The sequence below is a fragment of the Odocoileus virginianus genome, unplaced genomic scaffold (genome assembly GCF_023699985.2).
Source record: "Odocoileus virginianus isolate 20LAN1187 ecotype Illinois unplaced genomic scaffold, Ovbor_1.2 Unplaced_Contig_3, whole genome shotgun sequence".
Classification (NCBI taxonomy): domain Eukaryota; kingdom Metazoa; phylum Chordata; class Mammalia; order Artiodactyla; family Cervidae; genus Odocoileus; species Odocoileus virginianus.
Window position 1 is genome coordinate 2997272 of NW_027224320.1, and position 19334 is coordinate 3016605.

The window sequence follows — 19334 nt, forward strand, 5'->3', positions numbered from 1 at the left end:
TGCCTGGAGAATCCCATGGCCAGAGGAGCCTGGTGGGTCACAGAGTTAGACATGGTGAGTAAACAATAATAACAAAGTCAGGACATGGATTTTCAGAGAGGGAAAGTGACTGCTCCAACATCACACAGCTTCCAAGTGGCAGGGGAGACCTTCTCCCCCTGCCCTCTGCCGTCCACCCTCGTCAGACCCACGCTGAGCCAGAAGCAGCCCCAAGCCCCCGGGCGAGCAGCTCATCCGTCTGATGGCTCCTGAGTCAAGGAAGAGAGTGCCATCAAGCATTTTCCGAGTGGGCCGGGGCGGCCGTCCGACAGGTGTGCCCACAGGGCCAGCTGCCAGGAAGCAGGCGGCATGCCTGTTAACAGTCCTGGCACTGCCCTCACAGCGCAGTGATTAGGAGCAGACGCCTGGGCAGGACATTAACGAGGATGCAGATTAAGCTGTGGGGTGCTTGGGCAGCGGTGATGGAGATGCTGCATTTGTGGTCGGTCCATGGGCCACCAGGGCTCCCCCACCAGCACCCATGCCTTCCCCACCCGGACCTCCAGGGCCCCTCCCCAGGCTTGTCCACTGGGAGGGGACAGCCTGGGCGCAGCTTTAGCACTGGGTTCAAATCCCGCCCTCCCCTCAGTGGGAATCCCATCATCCAGGCGCCACGTGGGTGTGACAGCCTCAGGAAATAACGCGGGTCTGGGGCCAGTCAGGGCTTCCCTGGTGGAATCTGCCTGCAATGCAGGAGTTCAGGGTTCGATCCCTGGGTGGGGAAGATCCCCTGGAGCAGGCAATAGCTACCGACTCCAGTATTCTTCTCTGTCCATGGAGAATCCCATTGCGGAGAAGCCTCGCGGTCTACAGTCTGTAGGGTTGAAAAGGGTCAGACAAGACTTAAGCAACTTAGCCTTCGGCTGGTCAGAGCTTTGGGGAAGGGACCGCCCTTATTTATTATCTGCCAGGTATTTGCTCTCAGACTATAGTTTCCTTGTCTGAAAAATCTGAATGAAACTAAAGTTTTAATTTTACTTTGCATAAGACACTCCCCTTGAATGGCAAGGAGATCAAACCAGTCAATCCTAAGAGAAATCAACTCTGAATACTCATTGGAAGGACTGATGCTGAAGCTGAAGCTCCAATACTTTGGCCACCTGATGTGAAGAGCCGACTCACTGGAAAAGACCCTGATGCTGGAAAGATTGAGGGCAGGAGGAGAAGGGGCGGCAGAGGATGAGATGGTTGGATGGCATCACTGATTCAATGGACATAAACTTGGCTGGACTCCGGGAGATAGTGAAGGACAGGGCAGCCTGGCGTGCTGCATTCCATGGGGAGGCAAAGAGCCGGACACGACTGAGCGACTGAACTGCAGCAAAGGCCTCCCCAGCCCTTGCACACGGCAACCCTCCCCCTGAGCTCATGATGTGCGGCTAAGATTAGTCCCAGGTACCCGGTGGAGAGCTAGGCGAAGGGCTGGGGGTGTGTGGCTCTGAGCCTGAACCCCACGGGCAGGCTCCAAGCCAACCCTCACACCCACCTCTCTGTTCCTTCCAAACACAGACGCCTCTGTTGCGGTCCCTGCAGGAGCGTGTGGGTGGGTGTGATTAAAGATAGCGAATGTGGCAAAATGGGGGCCAGGGGTGCAGCGCACACTGGGGTCTGGGCGAGCGCCCAGGCTCCGTGCCCTCCCACCGTGTGCCCTTCCCTGTGACCATGGGCGGGCAGCCCAGGGCGGGGCCCTCCAGGGTTCCGAGAGCCCCGGCTCCCCTCGGCCACCGATCACCTGGCATTTCGGGAGAGTGGGGAGGTTCATCCGGGTCTGTGTGTCTGCTTTAAGTGGACCCGAGGCTGCAGGTGGATGGCATCACAGCCTGGGGGAGCTGGTGGGAGACCCCGGAGGCAGCCACATCCAAGCATCACCCTTCCTGGAGTGGCCTGCAGGTCCGTTTCCCCCAGCCCGCCACACAGAAGACCAGGAGGCGCCACGGAGGGGTTCAGGGGCTTGTACCCACCCAGCCGTCCCTGGCTTGGTCTGTGCACTCCGCCCCAAGCCCCTGACCTCAAGCACATAGAAAGGCGGGGGCTGGAGGTCACATGGCTCATCAGTGGCAGCTTCAGACTCAATGCTTGCGCTGCCTGCTCAGTCTCTTGGTTGCGTCTGACTCTCTGTGACCCCACGGACTGCAGCCCGCCAGGCTCCTCTGTCCCTGGAATTCTCCAGGCAAGAATACTGGAGTGGGTTGCCATTCCCTTCTCCAGGGGATCTTCCTGATCCAGAGATCCGAGCCCACATCTCCTGCGTCTCCTGCGTCGGCAGGCAGATTCTTTACCACTGAGCCACCTGGAAGACTGAACGCTTGCATCTCCCCCAAATTCTTCTGTGAAACACCTGGCACTGCGGTGATGGTACTTAGGAAGCGGGGCCTTCAGGAGGTGATCATGGTCAATGCGGTCAGTGCTCTTATAGAGAGACCCCAGGGGCTTGCCTGGTGGTCCAGGGGCTAAGAGTCTGGGCTTCCAGTGCAGGGGGCGCAGGTTTGATCCCAGGTCAGGGAACGAAGATCCCACATGTCGTGCAGTGCAGCCAATAAATAAATAAGATTTATAAAGAAATAAATAAAAGAGATCCCAGAGAGTCCCTTGTTCCTCCCCCGACATGAGGACATGGCAGGAAGACCCCATTTATGGAAGCGGGCCCTCCCCCGAGCCTGACCACACTGTGCCTTGATCTTGGACTTCCGGCCCCTAGAACCGTGAGAAATACATTTCTGTTGTTCGTAAGCTACCCAGGCAGCGTATTGTGTTACAGCAGCCGGAATGGACTAAGACAGTGGGGCCAGAAACACCAAGATCTGTTACCCACGCCCCCCCGCCCCATGCAGGCAGTAACCACACAGTCCAGCGACACCCAGGGATGGCCCTGGTGGGGTGGGGGGTGGTCCCAGATAAAGAAAGAGCGAATGTGTCCCAAGGGAGCCCTCTGGGCTGTCCCCAGAGAGTCTGGCCCGGCCAGGGTGACCTCTCTGCCCGCTTGTCCTCAGGGCAGCGGTGTCAGTAATCTGAGCAAAGTCTTGGGGCTCTGGTCACTCGAACAAGCCACCACCGCGTGGGAAACAGGGCCCAGGCCGGTAGGAAGCTGGGTGATGGCCCACGGGGTCACAGAGCTCCCCCCAGGATGGGGACATGGAGCCACACAACACGGGGGACGGGGAAATCAGCCGCAAGGGCACACAAGATTGGAACCCTGGAGCTGCAGCGAGCTGGGTCCAGGGCCACAAACCACTCACCGTGGGACCACGCCTCACTGGGGCCTGACCACAGGCCTCCGGACAGCAGGGGACAGCGCCCGAGTTACAGACACAGAAGCCACGGCGGTGAGGGAACCCCAAGCCACAAGCCATCAGATTTAGGGCGAGGACAAGGCAGAGGAGGGCGTCAGGGGACCCCGGGCCAGGTCCAAAACCACGATGAGTTACTGGTTTCTTGGCAAGCAGGCTGTGTCTCCCAGAAGTTCCAGTCCATAGCCCTGAGTCCCCCACCCTTGCCCTCAGGCCCACCAAACGCCTCTTCCCAAGGCAGTCTCAGAGCTACCGCGTGACCTGGAACAAGTTCCTGTCTGCCCTGGGCCTGTTTCCCCACGGTAAAGTTAGGGGGATGGCCCTTTCTCAGGGTCCGTTCAACACCAATAATCGATGAAATGATCATTGCTCGTCTCTCCTTCCTGAGAATCTTCCACGGTTCCCAAAAGACCTCACTTGAATGAATGGACAAGGCACCCTCCTGAAGTCTGACCATTCCACTTCTCTGGGCTCCCCTCCTGTGTCCCTCCTGGATTCTGGCCTCTGCTCTCTATCTTCCTGCTTTGTCCTTTGTTAACTGCACAGCCACCTCTTTGGAAGGCCTCCTCTCCACCTCCCAACGTCCCCTATTCACAGATCACCTCCCCCAGGAAGCCCTCCCTGACTCCTCCAGCCCAGGATAACGTCTCTCTTCACACTGCCGGACCAACCGGAGAGTCCTCGGTACCCCATTACTCCTTCCCTCCTCCTCCTCAGACAGCAGGGGCAGCCTCCTTCCTGGTCTGCCTGCCTCCCCTTCCCTACCCTACCTAACCCACCTTCTACCTGCCCACCTCGAGGCAGTCAGAAGTCAGATCTCGTCTTTCCCGTTTATATCCTCCCATGACTCCCAGGATGCTAGATGAAACCCAAATTCCTCCAAAGGCCAACAAGGCCCCCTGTGACCTCCGTCCTCATCTCCTTCCACTCTCTTTCACACTGACTCTAACGCCCACCCGGGTCCTCAGCCATAGGGCCTTTGCACCCGCTGTGCCCTCTGCCGGAATATCTCCCACCCCCACCTCCACTCCTGCTGTCTGCACAGCTCCTTCCTCCCTCTCCCCTTTAGGTCCTCAATCAAAAATCACCTCCCCATCTCCTGAAGGGGCTTCCTGGGTGGCTCAGACGGTAAAGAATCTGCCTGCAATGAGGGAGACCCAGGTTCCATCCTTGGGTCAGGAAGATGCCCTGGAGGAGGGCATGGCAACCCACTCCAGTATTCTTGCCTGGAGAATCCCACGAACAGAGGAGCCTGGCAGGCTGCAGTCCACGGGGTCACAGAGTCGGACATGACCGAGCGACTCACCGGTTCACGTTCATCCACTGAAAGGTGCAGACCCCACCCCCCAGCACCCCTCCTCCCTTCTTTATTTTTTTCCCTCAGCATTTATCATCTGACAAGCCACTCTGCACTTGCATTTCTCATTTATTGCCTGTCTCCCACACTGGAACGGCAGCTCCACTAGGGCAGGGTGCGTGTCCCAGCACACAGCAGGCGCTCAGCGATACTTGTTCAGTGAGGGACTCGAGGCACGCCCAGCCCGGAGGCGTTTCCTGCCCTTTGCTGACCCGAGGCCCCCTGGGCTCCCAAGGACTGGATGGGAGGCGACGCATCCTCTCCCAGGTTGGCGAGGATATTTGTGCAAGGTCACCGAGCCAGGAGGACGAGCTGGGATTCGAACCCAGGACCCCCGGTTCCAAGTACTCTTTCGATCTGTTCCTGGGCACTGAAAAACTGTCTGCAAGGAGGAAGAAGGCGGCCCCCCGAGAGGAATCCTGGCGGCAAGTGATTCAGAGTCCCCTGCCTCCGCGTGGGTTCCATCTGAGGGAGGCGACCAGCCTCTGTGAGGACATTAAGTGCCAGGCCCCTCCCTGGGGACATGCCAGCCTCGGGGCTGCAGATCATGTGGTGTCCTGGGAACCCGGGCAGAGAGCAAGAGGTTAGGAGTGAGGGCACCTCGCTCCTGGAGCTGCCGGGGCCTCTTCTCTGCCTGAGGGTCAGGCAGCAGAGTCAACGAGAGGAAAAATAAGGAGGATGACAGCAGTGATAACCCAGGGGCATTTATGCCCAGACCTCACGTGTCCCCAGCAGTCATTCACTCCCTTGCTAAACACATGCTGAGCAGCTCTCATGCTTCGGCAATGAATAAAACCTGTACACTCTAGGAGACACATACAAGAAGGGGGACAGAGATGCAATCTAACGTAGGTGGAAAGAAGCACATCGAAGAAAAATAACAGTTGGGTGAGAGGATTGTGTGGGGGAGGCGGCCTCTCTGAGCAAGTCTTCATACACAGGAAGGAAGCAGGGGACCCAGCCGGGCCGATCGCTGAGTGAGGCAGAGACGGCTGTCAGTGCAAAGGCCCTGAGGCAGGGCGGCACCTGGCGTGTCTGAGGACCAGGAAGGGAGCCAGCGTGGCTGGAAGCTGAGTGAGCAAGGAAGTGGATGTCTCAGGATGTCAGAGGTCACAGGGCGGACCACAGAAGGCTGGGTCTATGGGGAGGAAAGTAGGGGCCATGGGACCAGGGACCGTGGCGATGGGGTGAAGGCGGGGAGAAGGCTTTAAGGACAAAGGTGTCTGATGTTCGACTGGGAGATGTGTGAGTTTGTGCAATGAAACCCCCTCCATTGCCTCTTCTTGGCCAGCGTCGTAGTCAAGCCTGCCACCCTACATCAGTCTCCAGGGCTTACTGTGGCTCAGTCTGAACTCAGACGGGCCTCATGGGGGCAGAGACCACCCCTGTGGGCAGGGATGTGACCCCTACACTGAAGCAGCAGTAGCTGAAGGTCAGAGCCAGGACCTGGGGGGTCGGGGAGGCCGCCTGGGTGTACGGAAATCTTGGAGGGGATTTAGACCACCCGGGGTGAGGAATGGAGGTGTTGTGGCAACTGTAGCCTCAGCCGCACTGAGAGTAAAGCTATGTGAAGTGCAGCATGTGGACTCAGGCCTGCCCTCGAATTAATTCTCACTGGACAACAACAGAAAAGTTCGGATCAATAAATGGCTAGCAGTTCGACACTGCTACAGCACCCAAAGCGCCTGGTCAGGGCCTGTCTTTTCCATGTGTTGTTTTATTTCATTTTTCAAGAATTCATTGCTAGCGTACTTTTTAAAGGGCTTCTCTAGTGGCTCAGACGGCAAAGAATCTGCCTGCAGTGCAGGAGACCTGGGTTCGATCCCTGGGTTGGGAAGATCCCCTGGAGGAGGGCATGGCTACCCACTCCGGTATTCTTGCCTGGAGAATTCCACGGACAGAGGAAGCTGGGGGCTACAGTCCACGGGGTCACACAGAGTCGGACACGACTGAAGCAACTTAGCACACACACACGCACGTACTTTTTAAATGTATCAGTATCCCATCGATTGAAAAAAAGAAGAAGAAAATGCTGGCCCTTCACCAGACAGTTGGAGAAACCGTTTTGGAGGAACTAACCAATGACAAAAAGCTAGCACCCAGCCTGAGGTGTAATTCAACATAAAGTCATGCTGCAAAATAAATGTTTAGCTTTAGAAATGACACAAACTTTTTATGTATGCTGAAACGGAAATAGCTTGTCAGATCGGGGTTTCTCAACCCCTGGCACGACTGACATTTTGGACAGGATAATTCTTTATGATGTAGGCTGTCTTATGCATCCTGGGATGTTTAGCAGCCTTGACATACTCCTTTCCCAATTTGGAACCAGTCCGTTGTTCCATGTTGGTTCTAACTGTTGACCTTCTTGACCTGCATACAGGTTTCTCAGGAGGCAGGTAAGGTGGTCTGGTATTCCCATCTCTTGAAGAATTTTCCACAGTTTGCTGTGATCCACACAGTCAAAGGCTTTTAGCGTAGTCAGTGAAGCAGAAGTTTTTCTGGAATTCCTTTACTTTTTCTATGATCCAGCAGATGCTGACCATTTGATCTCTGGTTCCGCTGCCTTTTCTAAATCCAGCTTGAACATCTGGAAGTTCTTGGTTCACGTACTGTTGAAGCCTCGCTTGGAGAATTTTGAGCTTTATTTTGCTAGCGTGTGAGGTGAGAGCAGTTGTGTGGTAGTTTGAACATTCCTTGGCATTGCCTTTCTTTGGGACTGGAAGGAAACCTATAGGCATATGAGTTTGCAAACCCTGGTGTCCCCGAAGGGGGACACCACGGGCTCCCGAAAGTTGGCCCCTGGAAGAGGCACAGTGACCACTGAGGACCGGTCTGATAAGGTCACCGTGGGAACCAGAAGAGCCTCAGAGACGCCGTCCACACGGCGGGAAAGCTTCCGTCAACGCCTCCTACACCACCTCGGCTCCCAGAGCCCAGGGGCAGTAGACTCGCAGCTGGACAGAAGCCACGGCCTTCAGTCAGAGGCTGAGGCTGAGAGAAGGGGTCTTCCTGAATGGCTGGTCAACAAGAAGCTGGCCGACAGCCTGGAGACTGGGAGCTGGTAGAGTGGACACTCCTAAAGACACCTCGGGAAGCTCGGCTTGCAAACCGCCCGCGTCTGTGCTGCAGCCGGGGGCTGGAGGTGGGGGCCTGCTCAGATCCAGAGGGCCCGGGATGTCTGTGCTGTAACCTGGGGGGGCTCTGATTCACTGTGACCCGGCAGGGGTCTCAGGTTCTGCCTTTGCAAAGCTCATCAGGTGATTTTGACGCACAGCAAGAGTTAAGACCTCCCTCCGAGGGCCTCAGAATCTCATGGGAAGGTTGATAAAAAAATAAAGTTTCAGGCAGAAAGGAAGGAAAAGAGGGAGGGAGGGGGAACAGAAGGAAGGGAGGAAGGAAGTCTGACGACAACAGTGTTGGTGAGGATGTGGAAGCACTGGAACTCACGCATGGCTTGTGGTGATGTAAAGCAGGAAAACAACTTTGGGAAGGAGTTTGGCCGCACCTCTCTAAACATGCATATCCTAAAACATACCTCGATAAAGCCGTTAAGAATACGCTTACCCTGTGGGCTGACCGCTGTGCTTGAAGGTGCGTAACCGACAGAAACGTGTGCACCTGGCTACCAGGAGGCAGGGTCAAGGATATGCAGAGCAGAAGTTTCTCATAAAAGTAAAAAATTGGAAACAATCTAGTAGTCAAGCAAAGGAATACTACACAGCCATGAACAAGAACATGCTGCTGCGACTCCTGACACATGGATGGAGCTCAAAACTTGGTCTTGAGGGAGAAGAGCTGGACAGAACAGACACTCCATTTACGTGAAGTTCAAGAGCAGACAATGACAAACTTTATCATGGGATGATACATACAAGAGGGTAATGCTGCAAAGAAAACAAACAGAATGATCATCCAGAAAGTCAGGACTGTGGATACCTCTGGGTGGGGTGAGGGAGATGGAGCTTGAGATGAACCCACAGAGAAAGAACTATTTCTTAACCAGGGCGGTTACAAGGGTGTTCACTCTTCATTATCTTTTCCTCCTCCTCTGTGTTACAGTCACATGCATATTTTACGATTTTCTTTATTTTAATATTTATTTTTATTTATTTATTCCCAGGTGGCGCTAGTGGTAAAGAACCCGCCTGCCAATGCAGGAGACACAAGAGATGTGGGTTTGATCCCTGGGTCGGGAAGATCCCCTGGAGGAGGGCACAGCAACCCACTCCAGTATTCTTGCCTGGAGAATCCCATGGACAGAGGAGCCTGGCGGGCTACAGTCCATAGGGTCTCAAACAGCCGGATACGACTGAAGCGACTTGGCACGCACATGTATTTATTGACTGTACTGGGTCTTAGTTGCAGCAGATGGGATCTAGTTCCCTGACTGGGGATCGAACCTGGGCTCCTTGCATTGGGAATGAGGAGTCTTAGCCTCTGGACCACCAGGGAAGTCTCTACAATGTTAAGTTTCCCTTCCAGTTCCAACTATGCTGATTCCTCAGGCTTGGGTTGGGGCCCGGGGATGAGCATTTTAAACACGCCCCCACCACCCCTGTGCCCTGAAGATTCTGATTCCCAAGGTCCTGAGGCCACACCAACCTCTAAAACACCCACGTGTTGGGAGGAGGAGCCCAGAAAGCCAGCCCCCAGTTGGCAAGCGGGGCCATCGCTGGTTAGAAGCGCCCAGGGGACCCCCAGCACCATGGCTGGCCCACAGCAAGTCCGGTCCGTGTCGGTGCACTAAAGGCTGACCTTGGGGGTTTAAGGAAGGAATTCCTGCCGGCGTGTGCCATTCTGGATGTGGGTGATACTGGAGGGGAGGGTGACACAGAGTTGGTGAGTGGCTGAAATCCCAGCGCAGAGGGGCTGGCGGCCCAGTGTGCCCGCTCTGGAGGCCAGGCTTGGTGACTGCCCTTTAAGGAAAACAGAAAGGATGGGGAGGAAGCAGTTAAGAGACTGCCATCAGGGAGGCGTCTGCTTGGGCTTCTGCTGAGGCGCGTTTGGTCTCTCCAGAGTCCAGGTCGGGGTGGGGGAGATGGGAGCGGGAAAGCTTCAGGCCCACCCTCGGCACGAGGCCATGGAAGACAGAGCCGCATGGACACTGCCAATCTGCATCGGTTGCTACCCGTCACCGCGGGAGGGAGTGGGCTACCCCCGCAGTAGCTCCTGAATTGCTGATCACCCGCTAAGTGCCAGGCCCTGGGGCAATGCTGGGGAGAGAAAGAGGGAAGTCCCAGCTCTCTGCTGTGGGGCTCAGGGCATGAGAGGGGGCCAAGGGAGGCTTTCCTGGAGAGGATGCTGGGCCAGGTCCACAGGATTAGTGCGGGTTCCCCAGGGAAGCCGCCTATGTCCCAGAGGCAGAGAGAACTGCGTGGGCAAGGGTCCGGGGTGGGAGTGAGGATGAACACGCCTGGGTGCTCCGCAGGCTTGGCTCTGGGGCTTTCTGCCACCACGTGGATTACGGCGTGATGACGCTTCATGCAGGTGCTGCTGTTCCCATTTCACAGATGAAAAGACTGGGCCACAGTGAGGTTAGCTAGCCCGCACGAGGCCACACAGGAGGCCTGCGTGGCTGGAGCCCAGAGACGGCAGAGAGAAGCGGGGATGGGAGAACGGAGGGGGCGGAAGTGCCGGGCCACAAAGAGGACACTGACCTGGATCCTGCCGCGGCCAGGAGCCACTGGAGGGAGGAGGAAGTTAGGGCATCGGACACGTGTTTCAAAGGTGTCAAACGGCCAGGGTACAGCCAAAGTCGAGCAACAGTGGACGGTGGACAGACACCTCCTCTGTTGTTGGGCATTGACTGAGCACCTCAGTGGTCTTTCCTGCAGACAGCACGGTCCATACTGACTCCTGACAAGGCCATCTTGGGCACAAATGCACAAATGATACCATGTGACGAACACAAGGACGCACTTCCTGGCACGAGCCTCAAAGACCCCACTTAAACCTTTATTGATACTCCACAAAGCGCAGTTAAGCCACTTCCACGGTTTCTGTTGCCGTTTTTGCTTTACTGAGGTCGATTTCATCAAGACGAAGTCTTTCTTAATTAAAACCTGTAATGAAGATTTGACTCATCAATCAGTTCCTTTGCCCACAGCACACAAGGCATCTTCTGCCGCCTCGGATTCCCCATGCCAGCCGTGATCTCTGTCAATTTCAACTTTATCGGGTCAGAATCTTGTAGATCTTAATGTTGGCATGGAGATTTGATTCTTCTGTCAATTTTTAGATCAATAACTACTGTTTTTTTTTTTTTAACTGTGCACAGTTTTAGCCGATGTCAGTTTTATTTTGTGTGGGTTATTTCTACTGGCGATGTTCATGACAGATTGGACTGGAGACAAATGGTCCGTGATTTTTTCTCAGGGAATCTGTGACAAATGGAAACACGCTTGCAAACCAGAAAAAGAACAGGGCTCTGAAGACGGGGAGAGAGATCCAGACCCAGATAGAGACCACAGATAGAGGCTAACAGGGAGACAGAAAGACACGGAGAGAGGGGGATACACAGGGACAGGGAGACCCGCGAAATGACAGTGTAGCTCCTGACGGCTCCGCAGAGTCACAGGCGGTGTTCGGGCGAGCGGGCCACCCTGCCCTGCTTCCTCTCCAGCTCCTAAGGGACAGCCCCACCTGCAGGCCGTGGTCCTGCCCGGAAGGTAAAGAGGTTCTCGGGGCCCTTCCCGGCTCTGCCTTGCATTCGCGCCAGGGGAGGGCCTTCCGCCAGGCGGACCTGTACTCTGAGACGGGCCAGGGCCAGGGCTGGATTTGGTAGCTCTCCTCTCGCCTGCCATCCCTGATCCATCAGGAGTGGCTGCGTGGAGATGGGTTTAGAAAGCCTCCGAGGTTAAGTCAGCAGGACGGAGCGCGGCAGTCATCTGGCAGTGGGCCGGGGGGTGGTTCTTGCGTCCCCTGCGTCTCCAGTTGGGGCAGTGAAAAGTGAGGGCCCGGAGATCTGAGTTTGAGTCTCAGCCACCACCTCTCTGGGCCTCCGTCCATCTGGGAAATGAGAGTATTTCTATGATTTGGTCTCAGGAATTGTTGGGAGGATTAAGAGAAATAAATGGGGTGCATGTGTGTGTGTGCGCGCGCTCAGTCTTGTCCAACTCTTTGCAACCCCACAGACTGTAGCCCGCTAGGCTCCTCTGTCCATGGGATTTCCCAGACAAGAACAGAGGCAGGTTGCCATTTCCTCCACCAGGGGATCTTCCTGACACATGGACTGAACCCGAGTCTCCTGCGTCTCCTGCACCGACAGGCAGATTCTTTACCGCTGAGCCATTTGGGAAACCCAAATGGTGTATTACACAGGTGCCGATAAATATTACGAATGAAAGGACTTTTTTCTTATTTACTGGGTGAGTGCATGATGAGGTAAGAAGCCCCGGCTGCACTGTCTCACACTGGGTGTGCCAGATCAGCTGCTTTCTCTCTCCGACCCTCAGGTTACTCATCCATAAGATGGGTCTGCTTCTTATAAGCAGCTGAACATACACTTGGCATGTAACCCCGTAGTCCCACTCCTGGGCCTTTAGCCAAGAAAGACAGAAACGTGTGTTCACACAAACCCTAGTCTAGAAGGGCTCCTGGCAGCTTAAGTCACAGTAATCCCAAACTAGAAACTACTCCAATGCCCAGGAACAAAAGACGGAGTAAAGATACCCTTTTTTCTTACACTCGGCAAGAAAAAGAAAGAGATTCCGTCACACAGCAGTGCTGGGGGAATCTCAAGTCATGATGAATGTGCAAAACTATACACGTATGATCCCATTTCTATGAAACTCTAAAAAACACAAACCAATTTATATTGATGAAAGCAGATGGGTACTTGCCTGGGTCTGGCAGGAACTATTTGGGAGGGGCACAAGAAAGCTTTCTTGGGTGATGGGAAGTCTCTAAATATGCATGGATTGGGGCGGTGGTTACACAAGTCTATACATTTGTCAAAACTTTCAAACTGTTCACTGAAGATGGGTGCATTTTATTGTATGCAACTTATACTTCAATACGGTTCATTTTTGAATGGTTCCTGAGACAACCTTCTTGCAAACTTTCTTGGGTTGGTCTATGATCAGATGGTATATACCGATGGACAGTCAGACCTTGTCACCCTGGAAAAAAACTACAAGCAAGAGGGGTTGGGGGGGTTTCTTTGGGTTAGCAGAAAAAGGAGCCCACAGCACCAGCTGTGTTGAGATTCCCCTGTGAGGGTGACCCAGCTCCGGGGTCAGGCTGACCCGGGTGGGAATCCTGCCTCTCACCTTCACCAACTCACTGTGACACTTGGGGCAAAGCAGTTTCCCTGTCTGAGTCTCAGTTTCTGGAACATTCCTCTTTGTCAAGGTGAGCTGAGCTCCTAGCTCCGGGCTGGACACGAGGCCATGCCACCAGCCCTCATCAAAACTGGGAGACCAGTACAGACACGAAGCACCTCTCCGGGGCTCCCAGCTCCGCAGAGGCGGCCAGGAGCTCTTGCACACTGCTCCTCTGGGCAGTGAGGCGGGCCTGTCCATCTCCTGCGTGACGGTCTATCTGCCGCTAATCACTGTGATTCTCCCATCAGCCTCACAGCATCTCCCTTCCTCCAGCACAGGGGCTGATGGTGAAACCACCTCACATCAGGGTACTCAGACAACTGCTGGCCCCACCATGGGACTGCATGATGGACGCAGGAGGTCTCCCCAGCTGCCCCGACAGCCTGGGAGGCCTCAGAGGGTAAACGACCCCCTCCCTGACCACCAGGCTGCCTGGGAAGACCCCGCAGACCAGAACCCAGAGCAGATGAGGACCAACACTCGTCAATGAGCTCGGGATGAAATCCGCACCAGCTGCCCCTCTGGCCCCAGGGTCTCCTCTTCTCTCTGCTGAGGCCATCGGCCTCTCCTGCCCCTCCCCGAGGGGTTTCTCCCAGCCTTAGGTGAGAAGGGGGCAAATACACCTTGACGTTGCCACGTGGGGCTTATCTCAATAAGCACCATGGTTGCTCTGAGACGGTTCCCTTTATGTGTCAGCTTGGCTCTTCGGTCAAACCCCAGTCTAAACACTGCTGTGAAGATATTTTCTAGACGTGATCGACATTTATGATCAGTTGTTTAGTGACGCTGATGACCCTCCATCACATGGGTGGGCCTCACGCTGTCAACTAAATGTCTTAAGATCAAAGACCGAGCTTCCCCCCATAAGAAATCTGTCTCAAGGCTGCAGCACAGAAACCCTGCCTGGGGCTCCAGCCTGCCCGAGCTGCCCTATGGATTTCTGTATGCCAGCCCGAGCATCACGTCCGCCAATTCTTTAAAACGAATCTCTTCTTTTTTGATAGCTATACAGATAGATAGATCTCTTATCCCTTCTGTTTCTCTAGAGAACCCTGACTGATACACTCTGAGTCCACGCTTCTCACTTAAATGAACTAGGCCCCCACCACGGACAGCAGTTGTGTCTACCCATCCATCATCCAGACTCCGGTCTTCTGGTAACATCACTCCGATTTTGCTCCGGGGAGACCCCCCACCCCCACCCGCTGTCCATGTGATTCATGGGGCTCACCTTGCTTCCAAGGTGGGCACAGCCAATCAGAGCAGCTCACGCTGCCAGCCAGCTGGACCCAGCTGTGCATTCCTGCCCCACCAGACTGTAGGACGGTATGAGTCTGCAGCAAAGCCAGCAGCACAGAGAAAGAAAGACAAGGAACGGAAGGACGGAGCTCTGAGGTCCTCCTCTGAGCCCCTGGATTCAGCCCTTCCTGAAGCTGTTATGAGCATGTCAGGTCTCTCCCTTGCTCGTGCCACTTGGGTTGGGGTTCTGTCGTTTCTAACCCACAGCTTCCTGCCTGACACCGCCTCCTCTGCAGTCCTGAGAGTGAGCAGGTGGCCACGGCTCACGGAAAGGGCCCGGTGTGTTTTGGATCCTGGTGTGTGCGGGCCGGAAGCAGAGCTGATGAGCAGAGCGGCGGAGGGAAGGCTGAGGAGGGAGAAGAAGTGGGAGGGGGCACCCAGGACGGGGCTGCCAGGGGGCACAGGCTGGGGGACAGCAGGGAGTGGCGGGTCAGGCGAGCTCACGCCCTGCCGCGGGTGGCACACACCTGCTCCTCGTGTCTCCAGGGACCCTGCCGGAAAGCGAGGTCTCCAGTCCCACCCTCAGCGCGTGATGTCCCGCCGCGCCACCTCCACACAAACACTCAGCAGCTTCAGCCTTTTCAACGTGGGCCCTCTGCTGGGGATCTATCTGTGCTTTGTTCAAACAAAAAACAAATTACTTATTTATATCTGGCTGCATCAGGTCTTAGTTGCGGCATGACGGATCTTCTTTTTTGCATGCAGGCTTACCTGTCCCAAGGCATGTGGGATCTTAGTTCCTCAACCAGGGATAGAACCTGAGGTCCCTGCCTTGGAAAGTGGATCCTCAACCACTGGACCACCAGGGAAGTCCCTCTCTGTGGCTTACTTTCCATGTCCCTCTATGAGATGCTGCCAAGCACTTCCGCACACATTTTATTGGCCTTTGGATCTCCTTTGTGAACTGCCTGCTTGGGTATCTTGATCAGTTTGCTTTTGGCTTGCCTGTCCTTTTCCTGTTGATCTGTATGTATTCTGGATGAGCCCCCAGTCTGTCGGCAATATAGGCTACATATGACTGTAAGGCGGGCCCAGAGAGAAACCACAGGCCACTCATGGGGCTCACGCTTATTCAGGATGGGTCTTTGTTGTTCAGTCGCTCAGTCGTGTCTGACTCTTTTCGACCCCATGGACTGCAGCATGCCAGGCCTCCCTGTCCATCACCAACTCCCGAAGCTTGCTCAGACTCATGTCCATTGAGTTCATGATGCCATCCAACCATCTCATCCTCCCTGCCGTCCCCTTCTCCTCCTGCCTTCAATCATTCCCAGCATCAGGGTCTTTTCCAATGAGTCAGCTCTTCGCATCAGGTGGTCAAAGTATTGGAGCTTCAGCCTCAGTATCAGTCCTTCCAATGAATATTCAGGGTTGATTTCCTTTAGGATTGACTGGTTTAATCTCCTTGCAGTCCAAGGGACTCTCAACAGTCTTCTCCAGCACCACAGTTCAAAAGTATCAATTCTTCGGTGCTCAGCCTTCTTTATGGCCCAACTCTCACATCCATACATGACTACTGGAAAAACCATAGCTTTAACTCTATGGATCTTTGTTGGCAAAGTGATGTCTCTGCTTTTTAATATGCTGTCTGGGTCATACACAGGACGGGTCTAAAAAAGTCAAGCTGTGAAGCTTAGATATTTTAGAAACCTCTGCCCATCACCCCTGAAGACAGGAAGACTCAAGCATAGGCTAAAAAGCAGGCGGGCAGGGGAAGGAGGAAGAAGTCCAGTGAGTATGTGCCCTGGGCCAGGCTCTCTGCCAGAGTGCCATCTGCTTCATCTCAAGTGCTCGTGCGGCCCTGGCCTTCCCAGAACATGCAGACCTGTCTGCACCTCGGCGGTTCCCTGCAGATTGAGCTTCTCACCGCCCAAGTGTGTGCTTGACCATCCCCAGCTCGGAGACAGCTTCCTGAGGATCACAGGTGAGGGGAGGCTCCACCCCCTGTCTGCCCCGCCTGGGTTACATTCACTCTCATTGTCACGCATCAGTCGACAAGGCGCTCGGCTGCAGCACACTGGCATGTGAGATCCATCAGGCACGACCCGTCTGTCTCCTTCACTCTCTACCCCCAGGGCCCAAGGCAGTGTCTTCACATAACGGCTGCTCAGCCAACAGCTGTCAAACAAATGAACAAGGCTCACGACAACCCTGTCAGGCAAATACCAACAGTGTGCCCATTTCACGGATGCAGACACTGAGACTCCGAGGAGTTGGGTAAGGTGCTGAAGGTCTCAGAGAGAGTAAGGGGAATCCCAGTCCTTTCGAGTTTGCAGGCTGCCCCCGCCCCCTGCCCATCTCCAGGTTTCTTTCAGCCCTGGAGGGTGGCAGATCCCGTGAACTCTTAATCCTGTCTTAGAACTGGATTCCGTGGCTCCAGATGAACTGAGCGAGGGGGACGGAAGAACTGAATGGGGACTGGGGAGAATGCGACACTGGGCCCCCACCAAGAGGCCAGCACATGAACAGAAACAGGTCAAGTTTGCAAAAGCTGGGCCCACCAGCATGCCCAAGGCATCTCCAGAGATACCCTGAGAATCCCCCAGCCCAAACCCCACCCAGGACAGAGGCCCTTCCTGCAGCAGCCTGAATGGGGCACTCCACCCCTCCCCGGGCAGTCCGGTTCAGTCTGGCCCAGTTCCCAGGGAAGCAAGAGCTGTGGGAGCTGTCCTCAACCTGAGCTTGGCTGGGAGGCCTGCAGGGGATGCCCAGCACCTCCGGAACTGGGAATTTCGAGCGCTGCTGGATATCTGGCTAGAAATTAGGTTAAAGCAGGAATAATCAGCTCATTAGCCCCCTCGCTAGACTCCACACGCACCCAGCCTGTCTCAGAGTGACGCTGCCTACTGTTGCTGTCTGCCTGGATCCGAGGAGAGCAGTACAAGTGAGATATTTTATTTATGCGTCGTGCATATTTATTAGGAAGAAGTAAATAAATTAGCTGCCTGCCATCTGCAACCACCAGCCCACACGAAGTTCCCTCCATCCTCATATGCCTCTGCTGGGGCCACACCAGTGAAGCTCAGATCCGGTAAAGAAGGGGTTCCTTTCTAGAAGGATTTTTCTCCAGGGTTTGAGCAGCGCTAGGATTACCATTTTTCTGAAAAGAAATCAATATCGGGTACTATTCTAGGCCATTTGCCGATAGCTGCTTCTCCCATCAAGCCTGGGAGGTAGGCATATTGCCATCCTCATTTTAAAGATGAAGACGTGGAGGCTCAGAGAGGTCAGGTCACTTGCTCAGGGACACAGAGCAAAGGAGTGGATGAGCGGAGCTCAAGTCAGGGGAGGCTGAAAGACTTCTGTGACGTGCTGGGGAGAAGGTTGGCCCGGGAGGCAATTATATTCCCATTCTGGTGCTAGTTGCTGTGAGGTCCAGGCTGGTCCCGTGACTCTCCTGGCCCTTGAATGTTGAATGGGAAAATAAAACACAACAGGACAGACTTCATACAGTGGAAAAGCAAATCACCACTCGTCCAAAAGCTGAGTGGCCTTCAAGCACATCCCAGAGGCTCCTGACTCCCTCCTGGTAAAGGGGCCAAACGGCTCCCCGACACCTGTCCCAGACCTGCTGTGTAATTCTGGGAACATCAGTGTTCTCCTCGGTAAAATGGGAAAGCAGCTGGTTTGGGGAGGGCATGGGCGGTGGGGAAGAGGATCTCATGGGCGTGGGAAGCCTGTTAGGTCTGATGGAGGCAGGCGGCGGGTGGGGCCAAGGACAGGGGAACGGGAGGGAGCCCAGAACACCTGGTGGTGCTCCAGAGCCCAGAGAAGGGCGGTTACTTGCCTGGAGCCACACAGCAATCACAGCCACCCGGAGTCTCACACCATCTGCCTCCCAGGGCGCCGAGCCCAGCACCGACCAAGCTCAGCCTGGATCTGAATCTTTTATGAAGCGCCATAAATCTCCCCAGAATCGCTCCTGCCCACAGCCTGCAAGCCCTGCCTCCCTGCCTCTGCTTCCCTGCAGGACTTTCTCATTAAATGAAGTAAAGAGTCCAACGCAATTGCTTTTGATTTTCCCAGAGGGGCCACCTGCCACCTCCCTCCAGGGTGCCTGTGGGGCGCTGACACTCAAACAGTGCAGAGATTTCTAGATAGAGCGTTATCGTTTAAGATGTGTGGTTTAGCATCTTCAGAGCCGAGGTTGGTGAGCCCCCACTACGTGCCAACACAGCCCCCTGAAAGCCCTAGGAGGTAGAATTGGCCCAATTCACACAGAGGACAGTTCAGAGCAAACACAGGCCCACTGGGTCCCCTAATTCCTGGGCCGGAGGAGCTGGGGGGAGAGGAGCTGCCGATGCTAAAGCCAGCTTGTCCTCAGGCCACTGTCAGAGAGGGGACAGGGGTGAGCTGCAGCAGGAACGGGACAGGTCAGACTCGAAGGAGGCCAGACTGTGCAAGCTGGGTGCGCTCGGCATCGAGCGAGTCTCAGCCCTCCATCTCCCACACGACCAGGGTTCAACCCGGCATCTACCGTGGGCCAGGCCCTGCAGTGGTTTCCCAAGACGCTCAGAAGAAATTTGGACTCCTCCGCTCAGCCTGCGGGCCTGGTTGAGCTCTCCGCCTCACCCCACAACACAGCAGGGCACCCCTGCCCCAGGACCTCTGCCCCTGCCCTTGCCTCCACCTGCAGAGCTTCTCTCTCGGGTCTTCCCTCCGCTGGTCCATGCACAAGCGTCCCCTCCTCCAGGAGGCCTTCCCTGACCACCTTGTCACTTTTTCTCATCTCAGCCCATGTCTTTATTTAGATAGTTTTATTCATTTGTCTGCTTCGGTTGTTCTCGGTCTTTGTTGCTGGGGGGGCTTCACTCCGGTTGCAGGGAGTCAGGGCTACTCTCGTGTTGCGGAGCACAGGCTCTGGGGCGCGTGGGCTTCAGTAGTGGCAGCTCCGGGGCTCTCGAGCACAGGCTCAAGAGCTATGACGCACGGGCTTAGTTGCTCGGTGGCCTGTGGGATATTCCCAGATCAGGGATCGAACGGGCAGGCGTATTCTTTACAGCTGAGCCACCAGGGAAGGTCCCCATT

At 55.2% G+C, this 19334-nt stretch overlaps 1 protein-coding gene across 1 annotated transcript in view; it reads right to left on the reverse strand.

Moving 5' to 3' along the window:
- Positions 1-19334, reverse strand: part of GRIP2 (glutamate receptor interacting protein 2) — a 100679-nt gene that overhangs the window by 66468 nt on the left and 14877 nt on the right. The window lies entirely within an intron of this gene.